The sequence below is a fragment of the Triticum urartu genome, chromosome 7A, assembly GCF_056163025.1.
Source record: "Triticum urartu cultivar PI428250 chromosome 7A, HENAU_Tu73, whole genome shotgun sequence".
In the NCBI taxonomy this organism is placed as follows: domain Eukaryota; kingdom Viridiplantae; phylum Streptophyta; class Magnoliopsida; order Poales; family Poaceae; genus Triticum; species Triticum urartu.
This window is the reverse complement of record NC_141879.1, coordinates 625877389-625890479: the sequence shown is the minus strand read 5'-3', so window position 1 is coordinate 625890479 and position 13091 is coordinate 625877389. Positions and strand designations below refer to the sequence as shown.

The following is a 13091-nucleotide window of genomic DNA, read 5'->3' as shown; positions in this document are numbered from 1 at the left end:
TGTACCGCACCTGAAGTGTGCCTTGCCATGAGTCAGTCAAGGGGTACAAGAGTGATCCAAGAATGGATCACAGAACAGCGGTCAAAGTTATCCTTAGTAACTAGTGGACTAAGGAATTTTTTCGATTATGGAGGTGATGAAGAGTTCGACGTAAAGAGTTACGACGATGCAAGCTTAACACCTATCCGGATAGCTCTGAGTAGAGATACCGGATACGTATAATGGAGCAACAATTTAGAATAACTCCAAGTAGAACAGTTATTTGAAATGGCTCCAAATAGAGCGTGGTAGCTGCATCTAGGAGATGACATAAAGATTTGTAAAGCACACACGGATCTGAAAGGTTCAGACCCGTTGACTAAAACCTCTCTCACAAGCAACATGATCAAACCCAGAACTCATTGAGTCTTAATCAAATGATGATGTGAACTAGTTTAGTGACACTAGTAAACTCTTTGGATGTTGGTCACATGGCGATGTGACCTGTGAGTGTTAATCACATGACGATGTGAACTAGATTATTGACTCTAGTGCAAGTGGGAGACTGTTGGAAATATGCCCTAGAGGCAATAATAAATTAGTTATTATTATTATATTTCCTTGTTCATGATAATCGTTTATTATCCATGCTAGAATTGTATTGATAGGAAACTCAAATACATGTGTGGATACATAGACAACACCATGTCCCTAGTAAGCCTCTAGTTGACTAGCTCGTTGATAAATAGATGGTTACGGTTTCCTGACCATGGACATTGGATGTCGTTGATAACGGGATCACATCATTAGGAGAATGATGTGATGGACAAGACCCAATCCTAAGCATAGCACTAGATCGTGTAGTTCGTATGCTAAAGCTTTTCTAATGTCAAGTATCATTTCCTTAGACCATGAGATTGTGCAACTCCCGGATACCGTAGGAATGCTTTGGGTATGCCAAACGTCACAACGTAACTGGGTGGCTATAAAGGTACACTACAGGTATCTCCGAAAGTGTCTGTTGGGTTGGCACGAATCGAGACTGGGATTTGTCACTCCGTGTAAACGGAGAGGTATCTCTGGGCCCACTCGGTAGGACATCATCATAATGTGCACAATGTGATCAAGGAGTTGATCACGGGATGATGTGTTACGGAACGAGTAAAGAGACTTGCCGGTAACGAGGTTGAACAAGGTATCGGGATACCGACGATCGAATCTCGGGCAAGTATCGTACCGCTAGACAAAGGGAATTGTATACGAGATTGATTAAGTCCTTGACATCGTGGTTCATCCGATGAGATCATCGTGGAACATGTGGGAGCCAACATGGGTATCCAGATCCCGCTGTTGGTTATTGACCGGAGAGTCATCTCGGTCATGTCTGCATGTCTCCCGAACCCGTAGGGTCTACACACTTAAGGTTCGGTGACGCTAGGGTTATAGAGATATTAGTATGCGGTAACACGAAAGTTGTTCAGAGTCCCGGATGAGATCCTGGACGTCACGAGGAGTTCCGGAATGGTCCGGAGGTAAAGAATTATATATAGGAAGTGCTATTTCGGCCATCGGGACAAGTTTCGGGGTCACCGGTATTGTACCGGGACCACCGGAAGGGTCCCGGGGGTCCACCGGGTGGGGCCACCTGCCCCGGGGGGCCACATGGGCTGTAGGGGGTGCGCCTTGGCCTACATGGGCCAAGGGCACCAGCCCCAAGAGGCCCATGCGCCAAGAGAAGAGAAAAAGGGGAGAGTCCTAAAAGGGGAAGGCACCTCCGAGGTGCCTTGGGGAAGATGGACTCCTCCCCCCCTTGGCCGCACCCTTCCTTGGAGGAAGGGGCAAGGGCTGCGCCTCCCCCCTCTCCCTTGGCCCTATATATAGTGGGGAAAAGGAGGAGCAACCATACCGAAGGCCTGGCGCCTCCCTCTCCCTCCCGTGACACATCTCCCTTCTCCCGCAGCGCTTAGCGAAGCCCTGTTGGAATCCCGCTACTTCCACCACGCCGTCGTGCTGCTGGATCTCCATCAACCTCTCCCTCCTCCTTGCTGGATCAAGGCGTGGGAGATGTCTCCGTTCCGTACGTGTGTTGAACGCGGAGGTGCCGTCCGTTCGGCGCTAGGATCATCGGTGATTTGGATCACGACGAGTATGACTCCATCAACCCCGTTCTCTTGAACGCTTCCGCGCGCGATCTACAAGGGTATGTAGATCCACTCCTCCCTCGTTGCTAGATGACTCCATAGATAGATCTTGGTGACACGTAGGAAAATTTTGAATTTATGCTACGTTCCCCATCATCACCACGATCTTGCGTGTGCGTAGGAAATTTTTGAAATTACTGCGTTCCCAACAAACCCTCCTGTTTATATAGACACCGGAGGGGCCTAGGATTGTACAGAGTCGGTTTACAGAGAGGAATCTTCATATCCGGATGCCAAGATTGCCATCCACGCAAAGGAGAGTCCCGTCCGGACACCGGGGAGGGGGGGGGCTTCTATCTTGTATCTTCGCGGCCCGTTAGTCCGGCCCATGTCATATAGCCCGGACGCCCGGGGACCCCCCTAATTCAGGACTCCCTCACCCATCAAGCCGGAAACTATCATCATGAGAGGCCCCTTAGCCGGGACACTGTCAATTGATCCAAGGGATTGTGGGTACCTATGGAGCCTTAGAACCAGGAAGTGACAAGAGACAAATCGTGAATAACACATAAAAATAATGTTCAATTATGCAAAGTCAATACCAACAATCATGTGCACAAATACACTGGGCTGCAAGGTCGTACCTTAGCCCACGGCCTTAGGGGATTACACACACATGGCAATCAGATCACAGATGAAAAACAATGTAGATGAAATTGATAGAGGAATGATTGTATAGAGTCTTACAATGTTGTCGTATGTGATGGATTGATTACAAGTATGGCAAACTATGGGGAGAATGACTACGGAGATGGAGATGGCGGTGGCGATGGGGTGACTAGAGTTTCTAGGAATGGCGGTGGTGATCCTGACGACTGTTCTGCTCTTCAAGGTGCTGCTGACGCATGCTCGTACCAGACACCGTCTTCTCCTCCGGATCCTCTTTGATGTGTTTAGTTGGCTTAACTTGATCTTCATAGTTTATTTTTTTCATGTATAGCTTCATTTCCTTTCCTTTAATGGTCCATTTCTTGCGGATAAAAATACACGAAGAAATTTGCAACCTTTTGCATTTATTACTCATTAGTGGTAAGATCAGAGTGATTTTCTTGGAATGAGTCAGTTGTTGAAGTTTGTCTCTTAGCACTGCTCCCATGTTCCGAGTAGTGCCCTCAACACTTGTCTTGTTGCCAACCGTCTTGGGCAGCTGCTAGTTTCTTCTTTTCAACACTGCTCCCATATTCCGTGTTGGGCGGCTGTTTGGTTTTTACGGTTGTGGTAACGACCATTCTGGTGGTTACCAATTTATTTGCTGGTTTTCACGCGAAGGATCAGAAAAGGGTCATTAATCTCCAACTTGAACAAAGTACATTGACCTGACTTGTTTGTGCACGTGTATGTTAACTTTATTTGGTAACAAGGATTCCCACTTCTCCACCATTAATTGTTGTGAAGGCCGCACGAGAAATCACGCCTAGGAAGAGACAAAAGAGTATAGCAAGTCATTTTGTGATTTGTTATTGTGTGTACTGATCTTCATGAAATTGATGCTTTTGGACTGAATTAGTGATCTTATCTTGTGTGTAGCAAGATGAGGGATCAACTTCTTCTTTTTGTCTTTTTCTTTTTTGCGGAAGATGAGGGCTCAACTTGTGAGACATGACTCGCGTTATGCTTGAAATCTAAATTCATATTGTACCTATCAATTATGGATTGTCAAGTCCATGGATACTTGTGCAGCTTATTGGGTTGATTTTGTGGATTGGCATATACAGTATATTCTTGAGACATTTGAAAATGGTACTGAAATATAGAGACATCATGTCAAAAGAATTGGTGAAAATGATGTCAAATTTTTGAACAAAACTATACATGAGTGCGAGTGCATTTTACAGCCATCCAGCAAGGGCTACAGTTGAAGCCATCAAGCTACGTACGCCGGCGAACCCTCTCTATAAGAAGAGGGTGCCGGGCCGGGCGCCCCTGCACACATGGCGAGAATGAGCCTCTACAACTACAAGCTCGTGCTCCTCTTCCTCCTGGCGTCCGCCGCAGCCGGCGCGGCGACCGCCGCCCGCACCGTTCCGGCGCCGCCGACAACCCCCGCGGCCGCGGTCGACGTCCACCAGGCGGTACCTCCACCCCCGCCGCCGGCGCCGACGTCCGACGAAGACGGTCAGTCCCGCGAGGTTCGCCACGCGATCCCTCCACCGCCGCCGCCGCCAACCGCACCGCCGCCGCCGCTGTCAAGCGCGCCGCCGTCGCAGAGCCGCCTCCGTCGCGTCGCCGTTGCGTTGGGGATCGTGGCGGGCGCGGCGGTCGTCGTCCTCGTGGTCACCACCGCCGTCTGCTGCTGGCTCAGCCGCCGCCGCCGGATCGCGGAGGACCCGCCGGCGCCGGTCGCCGTCCGCCGCTCCGACGTTGTCGTGGAGATGCGACCGATCACTGTTCGCTAAGGTCGTGTTATATACAAGTACTGCTGTAATGACTGTCACTGAACGAACTAGTGTCTTTCTGTGAAGTAGTATTATACATCACCAAGTGTCTCTCTGAACAGATACTTCATAAACTAGTATGAATTCTCTGGAAGTATTATCCCTATTCGTGTCTTTCTGAACAACCAATGAAGGATGCGCACAAAGGTTTCCCTAAGTACTATTCTTTAAACTAAACCATGACCAGTAATTTGGAACGAAGGAAATACTCAATAAGCTCTAATTTGTCTTGATGTTTCTCTACTTGAGCACAAAGACTGGTAAAATTGTAGTATCATTTAGGGCAATTCACCAGCAAGTGAAAGTCGGCCTTCTTTAATAAGCTGCGTGATTTTGTCAAAAAAAGTGTGATATCTATACCATTCTATAGTGTGGGAATTATTTTGAATGTAGACCATCCGATCTACACATCCAACGGTCAATATGTGGCAAATTCTAACAACGTGAGCCATCGATTTCGGCATCCAACGGCTGAAAAGCGCACGGGGCCTGAAAAGCGCACCTGTCTCGCTCTCCCATCACATGCTGGCCTTCCCCCTGGTCCGTGGCCTTCCCTCCCCGTGGCCACCGCCATTTCTTCCTCCATGTAGTGTTGTCACTCCCAGCCTCGCCAGTGCTATCCTCCGTCTGAACAAATAAATAATCATACCACATTTGTTTTGGCGCACTACCTCAGTATCCATTCGGCGGTACCCAGCTCTGTTGCTGAAACTTTATTTCCCTTTACCATCACACAAGCAAAAAATTCAGTTGGCACGACCGTCCGTTTCAGCACATGCTCACATCTCGACATCTGTCGGCCACAGCCAGGTGGCTCGGAGGAGGCCGGAGATGGCTGCCTGGGAGGCCTGCAAAGCCATAGTCCATCGAGTGGCGCCGGATGACATCGTCATGGTGCGGAGCGATGGCCATAGTACAGAAGGTATGAAGAACCTGTGCGTTGGATCTAAAACATACTAGAACAGGAGACGGGAAGGAGACGGACAGAAGAGACGGGAGAGTTCGAGATATGCCTAGACATTTTTAAGAGGTGAGTAACGTGTTGCAGCAACATTGTCCCAGAAAGCTAGGCATTTATGGGCAGGCTCGGATTGGTAAAGTGGGCTATCCTGGAATTCCTTCTTGCAAATCATGACGTGGTAGGCCTGAGTGTGAACGGTCTGAATGAGTGCTCTCTAAAACAAATTTGTCTCTAGTATATTGTTTCTAAAAAAACTCATGGTAGTTCTCAGGAAACTTTCTACAACAACATAAAAAAATTGGAAAGCGAGACATAATTGTTTTCATGATATACACATATAGAAGGAAACGACATAAAAAATGTATCCAGGCATACTCCACTTCGCAATCACTTGGTACAAATTTATTGCCCATATTTTATACTTCATGAAATGCCAACATGAATTGTCAGCATGCATGTCACCGGTGTGCAAAGCACGTGCCACTTACTATCTGAAGAGAGCTCTGATGCTCACAGTGAAGACGTGGCTAAGGATTATGTTTATCTAGGCGTTGTGATCTACCAGAGTAAAAATCATGGTTCTCCAGTAATAAGTACTCCCTCCATTTCAAAATATAGTGCGCCCACGTTTTCCGAGATCCAACTTTGATCATAAATTTAACCAACGAGATCAACTGCGGCGAGAGAAAAAATTATATAATTGAAAACTTCTTTCGAATATGAATCCACTGATATAATTTTTGCTCCCGCCGCAATCGGTCTTGGTAGTTAAATTTACGGTCAAAGTTGAAGCATGGAGATAGAGGAAGCACTACATTGTGGAATGGAGGGAGTAATATAACAGAGCCTTTCTGGCTGTACAAAAATGCCTGCTTCAGCTAGTTACCATTCCCTTGAGAATAGTTGCCTCCATTGAGAAAGGAGACTCCTTAGTCCTCGGGAGAATAATGACTTAGACCATGCGGAACCAAATAACATAAATGGCACAATTGAAATCAATACAGTGAAGTGTTTAAGCAACCTCTCTCTTCTGAACAAGGAACTGTTGGTACGATCTTGGTTGGACAACATAGTTTGGGATCCCAGTTTGGACCTGAAAGGCGATCAGATGCATTTTGAGATTTTAGATGAGAAGAATGGGGATCACCTCCGCTCTTATGCTCATGCGATGATTGTTATTCAGTCAATGAAGACTGCGACAGTGGAAAATTTTAGCTATTACAACCAAGCAATTACATTGGATGGCCAATTCAACATTTATAGTGACAAATTTTATTCCAACAGGAAGATGTCACAACAAGCTAAATCTCATACTTGTATCTGATGAATCTCGCAATCTATGATCTTGTTTTGGATTCATGAATTTCCATACCATATCATTCCACATCTATGATTTTGTTTTGGATTAATTAACTTGTATCTGATGAATCTCGCAATCTTTATATGCTTATTTCATCACGGTGATAATTATTGCACATGGGGTGACATGTTTTTTAAAATCGGGTGTCAGATCATTTCAAATAATTCAACTGAAATAGTGTGGCATATCAGTTTGTCTTCAGTTCTTCATCGTTAATGTATAGTCAAGTGAGCGACCAGCAGTTCTGTTGTCCTGGGGAAGTATTTCTGTAATGTGCCACTGCCCACTGTCTTGCTGGACTTTTGTTTCTTTAACTGGGCTTCTTATTCTACTGTTCTACGACCTTATACTATAATATAAGATGAATTTCCTGCTTATTTTGGAGATCAATAGTTTGATATAGTCCGAGCTTGTTACAGTTGCTCGTATGCTATAGGGACAAAACACTACTCTGGAACTTTAAATTTTCGAGTTCAGATTGTAATTCTGGTCAGATGTATTTTCCATCAGTTTTTCCAGTCGAGAACATTCGGTTCTCTTTGTGAGGCTTGGCTCCTTATGATTCACATGTTTACACTCTTGTTCTTAGCGTTATTTAGCAAGTGTATTTTTCTGGGGCTTTAGTTATCAACTTATCATGTGTAGCTCACCTAATGAACGTTATTCTTGTTTTTCATTTGCTGACTTCATTCCTAGTAAGCTTTATCAACTTTCACGCAGTAATGAAGTTACAAATTTCCATATACAAGAAGCTAAGTGGTACCCCCATCCAAAACATTAACATGTGCATCAAAGGCACTCGCTCGCGCGTGCCATGTCATCAGGTCGATCGGGTGTTAGGGGTTGGCGAGGAGAAAAAACAGATCGAGAAATAGAAGATGGTCGATTGGGCAGCGGCCAGATAACGCCTCCACTGCTTTCTCTTCCCCAAGAAGCAAACCCTCACCTCCCAGGTTCACACGCAACCTTCGCTCGTCTCCTTGTTTCTCTCCTCCGCCTCTTCCTCCGGGTGTACTTGCGGCTGCAGTGGGATGGGAGTAAAGGGGGCGAGCAGGATGGGTGGCCAGCTGATTTCTTCGAAGGATCTGGAGCCCAGGGGCGACGCCGGTGAGTAACCAATCAGTTTCTCAATCCTTCTTCCCATCCACTTCTGATATGTCATTATGCCCATCTTGCGGAGGACCGGGAGTGGGGGCGATGGCCAGGCCTGGTGGTGACGGGACGATTTAGTGGTCGGAGGCGCTGCATCGGATGCCAGTCAGTCTGCAACGACGCCGCGCTCGTCGCCGCCGTCGACTCCAGCGCCAGTGTGCCCCTAGGCACCTCCCGCGCCAAGGTCTATTTCCTTCCTCCCCCTCGCTCCCCTCGCTCCCACCCTCCCTCCCTCCATTGTTCTGTGTTGAAAGAAACCTAACTTGTCGGAGCAGATACTGATTTAGGAATTCTAGCATTAGTTTACCTCTATCCCCTTACCACCGTGGTCGAGTTACATTGCGGATTTGAGCTTCAACTGTTCCGAGCTTATTGAACTCTCATGCGATTGATGCTTGTACGTTCACTGCATTTCCCCCTTCCTCTCCATCCGCTCTTGCCTGCCCGTCGTCTCCTTCATGTCCCAGCCTCTACATTTTCCCCTTCCTCTCCATCCGCTCTTGCTTGCCTGTCATCTCCTTCATGTCCCAGCCTCTACATTTTCCCCTTCCTCTCCATCTGCTCTTGCTTGCCTGTCGTCTCCTTCATGTCTCAGCCTCTACCATGTCATCCTTGCCGACGAGCTCGGCCTCTGCGGCAGCAGCCCCATGGTCGCCGGTATGTGGAACGAGAATGTCCAGTTGTTCTTCAACACTAACAAAGGTCCCTTGTTCTTTTCCTATAGATGAATGTTTCATTCATTGATAATTTGCAGTGCATGTCTATCATAATTCTGTAATTTATTTGTTCTTTGGACTAATGCATTGTTATAAAAAATAACTATTGAAGTCACATCTTGGAGACTACTCTGTTCTAGAATGCATGATGGAAGGTACATGAGATCGTTAGTTTATTATCTGGTCTTTCACACCCATTGACAGTGATCTCATTTGAAGGTTGGAGGGCCGGGTCTCCTCAGAATCATTTGAGATCGTCACACCAGTTTCTTCTAAAGCTGTATTTGAAGCTAAAAGGATGGTGCTTCTGTTCTTTGATTGATATTTTATCCCAGCATCATCGGAAACTAACTACTTGATATTTTGGTCTGCTATCTTACCTGTACTTGTCCCTTCAGATATATGGCACTCATTTTATTTCAAAAACAAAGTTGATTGATTGAGGAGCTGCAGACTATCTCAGTTTGCATATGCTTTCAGTGTCGAAAATAATTTAGCCATGTACATGTTTGAAACTGTAGTTAATAGCTTCATCTAAATATTGATCTGTTGTGTTATTGCAGGGAAGAGATGTGAAATGCTCAACTTAGGAGGGAGCATAGACAAGGTATCCCACACTTCCCATCCTCCTCCTATAGCAAAGGAACATCCAACCTGTCATGTGTCGCTCACTAACTAATAAACAGGAATCTGACGTTGGAAAGAAACAACTGGATATCAAAGCAAAAGGATCACGTCTCCTCTTAGAAATCAGCTAACTATTCTAATTCTGGAGACTCTTATGGCCCTAGATCTGCCAGGCAGTTGCAATTGTTGTTTTAGTCAAACTAAAAAAATGTTAACTTTGCAGTGTAAGCGGACCCTTTAGCAGGAGAGCAACACAACTGCTAGCTTCCCTGTAAGTTCAATGTGTTTCTTAACTGTAAAGATCATTTCCTTATCAAGTCATTCTCAATGTGTGTTATTTCATTCTGGTGCCTGCAGGCGGCAGTACAGGAGATGGATACGAAGTCCTTGGAGGGTCAGAATACAAAGCTCTACTAGGTGATGGAGCTGGAGAAGTTGAGTACTTCCAGTCTCTTGACGAACGAATCATTAAAATGAAGGTGTTTTGCTGATACTCTTCAGTTTGGTTGCTCCATGATTAAAGCTAATTGACTTCCTTTTTTAATTCTCATGGAGAAATACATATACATTACTTTCAGTGATTCCATGTAGAGTATTAAGAAGCTGAACATCTTTCTTTGCAGGGAGTTTCTGATCCTATTAAATGTCATTGCGGACTGGAGTACAATGTAGAACTAGACAGGGATGCCATGGGTGCAAGATGAACTCACTATATAGATGACCACAGGTCCAGTGTGTTTAAAGTATGCATATGTGCGGCTGCCGTATGTACAGCTGGACAACTCCACATAGAGAAACTGGATAAAGTGCCAGTGCCGCAGGAGCAAAACAGCGCCCCAGATGAAGCCAACACGGACGACAATTAACTTCTCTGACCTTAATCACATTAATGAGTGAACTTTCTTGTAATCCTTTTTCCTGACACTATAAGGCAATGGCTTAGCCTGATATTTTGGTAGTTGTGTAACTTGAAACATGATGCTAAGCCGAACAATTTTATTGTCCTTTTTCCGCATGATATCACATTCTGGTAGTTGCAAAGCCTAAACTATGATGTTTTTGCTACTGCTGTAGTCCCTAATGAAATTGTGAGATAATGTAGTTAAGCTAAGTTTCTTTTGTTTCAATAAAACAGATGTTGGTAGTTGCATAAGTTGAACCATGATGCTTGTTAAGCTAATCTCATTGATTGCACTCCCAAAAATCACAGGAGCCATTCAGAAAAAGGTGTGGTAGTATTAGAAATTGATCGTGTAATGTACTGATTCAGACAGCTGACTAAAATGTTAATTGTGACACTACAGATTAGTAGAGTTCTTTACTGTTGAAATTTCTGAGGGGATTTATGGAAGGTTTGTTTATCTCTCCTCCCATTCCGAATTTCAGTTTAACATTTCTAGCACTGGCATTTTTCCTCAAAAGTATTTTTGTCTGCTTTCGTGGTAAGCATACTATAGGTAGTATTCCATTATCACTGATATTTTCTAGTTATAGTTGTACTTCTAATACAATTTGTACAGAAATATGGTTGTTGAGTAGCATATTTTCTTACTAGAAGGTACTTGTGTTCCCACTGAATGAACTGAATGCTTATTTTTTGTTCACAAGCTCCAACATTTTCGCCAATATGGAAACAAAGTATGTTGTGGGGAGTGGGATGTACTACAAACTGATCTAAAATAAAGAAAGAGCAATCTTTGGGTGACAATTAGATTCATGATGGAGACTCAATGCAGATTGTCTTTGCTTTCCATTTGTTTCTTATTCTTGTCATCTGACGTTATATGCTTTTGTCTTGAATTACATGGAAGGTCAACATGACCTCACCTACATAAATGTTTCTTTTGTTATGTTTATTAATGTATGGATGCCTACTGACCCTAAATATAATTGGTTAAAATGTTTCCCAATGAAGTTTCTATGCTATATAAGAAAGTTGGTTTGAAATATTTGAAGTCATATTCTATTTTACAGGTTACTCGTATAGTTTCATAGCTGATTCAGTTGCATTAGTTCAGAACAAGTGTTTGTATCTAAAGCAAAGATAGCATATTCATCTATATTTAGATAACTGTACATAAGTGTCATTAAGGATTATAAGCAAGATAAGTGCGCCCGGACCACCTCAAGAGACGCGCCCGGGGCGCGTCCCAACCACTAGTGAAAATAAACGTGCTGCTGAGTTGCAAGGAGCTGCTTTGCCGTCATGTGTCAATGACTGTTATAGTAATGACTTTGGGAGGAAAAGGAGTGAAACTTCTCGTCAACGCCAAGGAAACTCCACTATCAGTAAAATCAAAAGCTTCCAAGAAAGTAGGCTAGTAGTCATTCATTATACTATTTCTGTCCTGTTTATTTTTCTAGTTTAGAAGGCCAGCAATAGTTACTTTATGAAGCTTAACTTTACTCCAAGCAGAATTCAGACCATCTGAAAAAATTAAATTGTTTGGCTATGGAAAAGAACTTCAGGATGACATCTCCTTAGCCATGCAAAACGTGCGACCAAACTTTATTCTGCATGTTATTTGCACTGAAGTACATCTATGGCCAAATGAACTGTGACCGGTACAATATGTTTGTCGTCATGACACCAATATAAATGGATAGAGTATGATATGAATGGATCAACGACGGTATTACTGATATCAGTCAAAACAATACGCTCATGCCTTTTCATGAGTTCCTTAAAAATATATTGATTCCATTAATAAATGGATTACGAGGACAACATGTCCCTCTCTCAATTGAAACAAGGATCAACGGAGGATCAATAAGATTCAAGGTGCAACATAATCAAATAATCTAGGAAGACAACAATAAGGCGAGATTAGGGAGTTTAGCAAAGCAGCTACTTGCCTTGATACACCGATGACATAAGCCTTGATATCAGTACTATCCTAACTGATCGACCAGGCTCGCTACTCCTCTGTATTGGGTCAATATTTCTTGCTAAACGATACCTACTCCTTCATTACACATGAAAGCATTCTTTGTTGGTCTCTCCGCCTCTCTTTCTTTCCTTCACACGCCATGCACTTCTTTGAATCTCTCTTCTCTCTTTCACGCTCTCACTCTCGGTGATGAGGATGTGCAAAGCGAGCACCAGTAGCTATTTATAGATATGGTGAGTCCAGAGTGACTCAGCTGAGCTGATCTTGAAGCAAACAATCATCTGGACGTACTCTACCTATTGTGTGGCATGCATTCATTGGTCTAGGTGGAGTACCAGGGTAAAAGATCAAGCTGCAATGGCCTTTGACCCTTGCCCCTTGACCCTTCGAGCTGCTGCCCCTTTTTCTTGTGCAAAAGCCAAACAAACCTGGCCACTATACAAAACCTCCACGTAGCAATTTATTTGTCCTAAATAAATATCTAAGGGTGCTGCCAGCACAGCCTAGCTTCATCTAGTACCAGGCCACGCTCTCTCATGATTATACATGCATGTACCCCCTTCGGTCTTTTTTAGTTTGCATATAAGATTTGACTGAAGTCAAGCCTTGTAAAATTTGACCAACTTTATAAAAAAAGTATCAACATTCACAATCTGAAATCAATACCAATATATGTGTCATGACTTAAAGTTTAGTATTGTATAACTTTAGCATGGCAAATATTGATATTTTTTCATATAAATACGGTCAAACTTTATGAAGTTTGACT

The 13091-nt window shown here is 44.1% G+C and overlaps 2 long non-coding RNA genes across 4 annotated transcripts; one reads left to right on the top strand and one right to left on the bottom strand.

The window, feature by feature from the left end:
• Positions 1-6310: 6310 nt before the first annotated feature.
• Positions 6311-12716, bottom strand: LOC147960772 (uncharacterized). The gene is made up of 2 exons (XR_015609617.1): positions 12288-12716; positions 6311-6669 (listed from the first exon to the last, which is right to left on the bottom strand). It is a non-coding gene; the product is annotated as an uncharacterized LOC147960772 (long non-coding RNA).
• Positions 6676-10584, top strand: LOC147960773 (uncharacterized). 3 transcript variants are annotated; one of them, XR_015609616.1, is made up of 4 exons: positions 6676-8272; positions 9024-9702; positions 9789-9910; positions 10055-10584. It is a non-coding gene; the product is annotated as an uncharacterized LOC147960773 (long non-coding RNA). The 3 variants fall into 3 exon arrangements; XR_015609615.1 differs by having other exon boundaries at positions 6676-9411; positions 9491-9702; XR_015609614.1 differs by having other exon boundaries at positions 6676-9702.
• Positions 12717-13091: the final 375 nt, after the last annotated feature.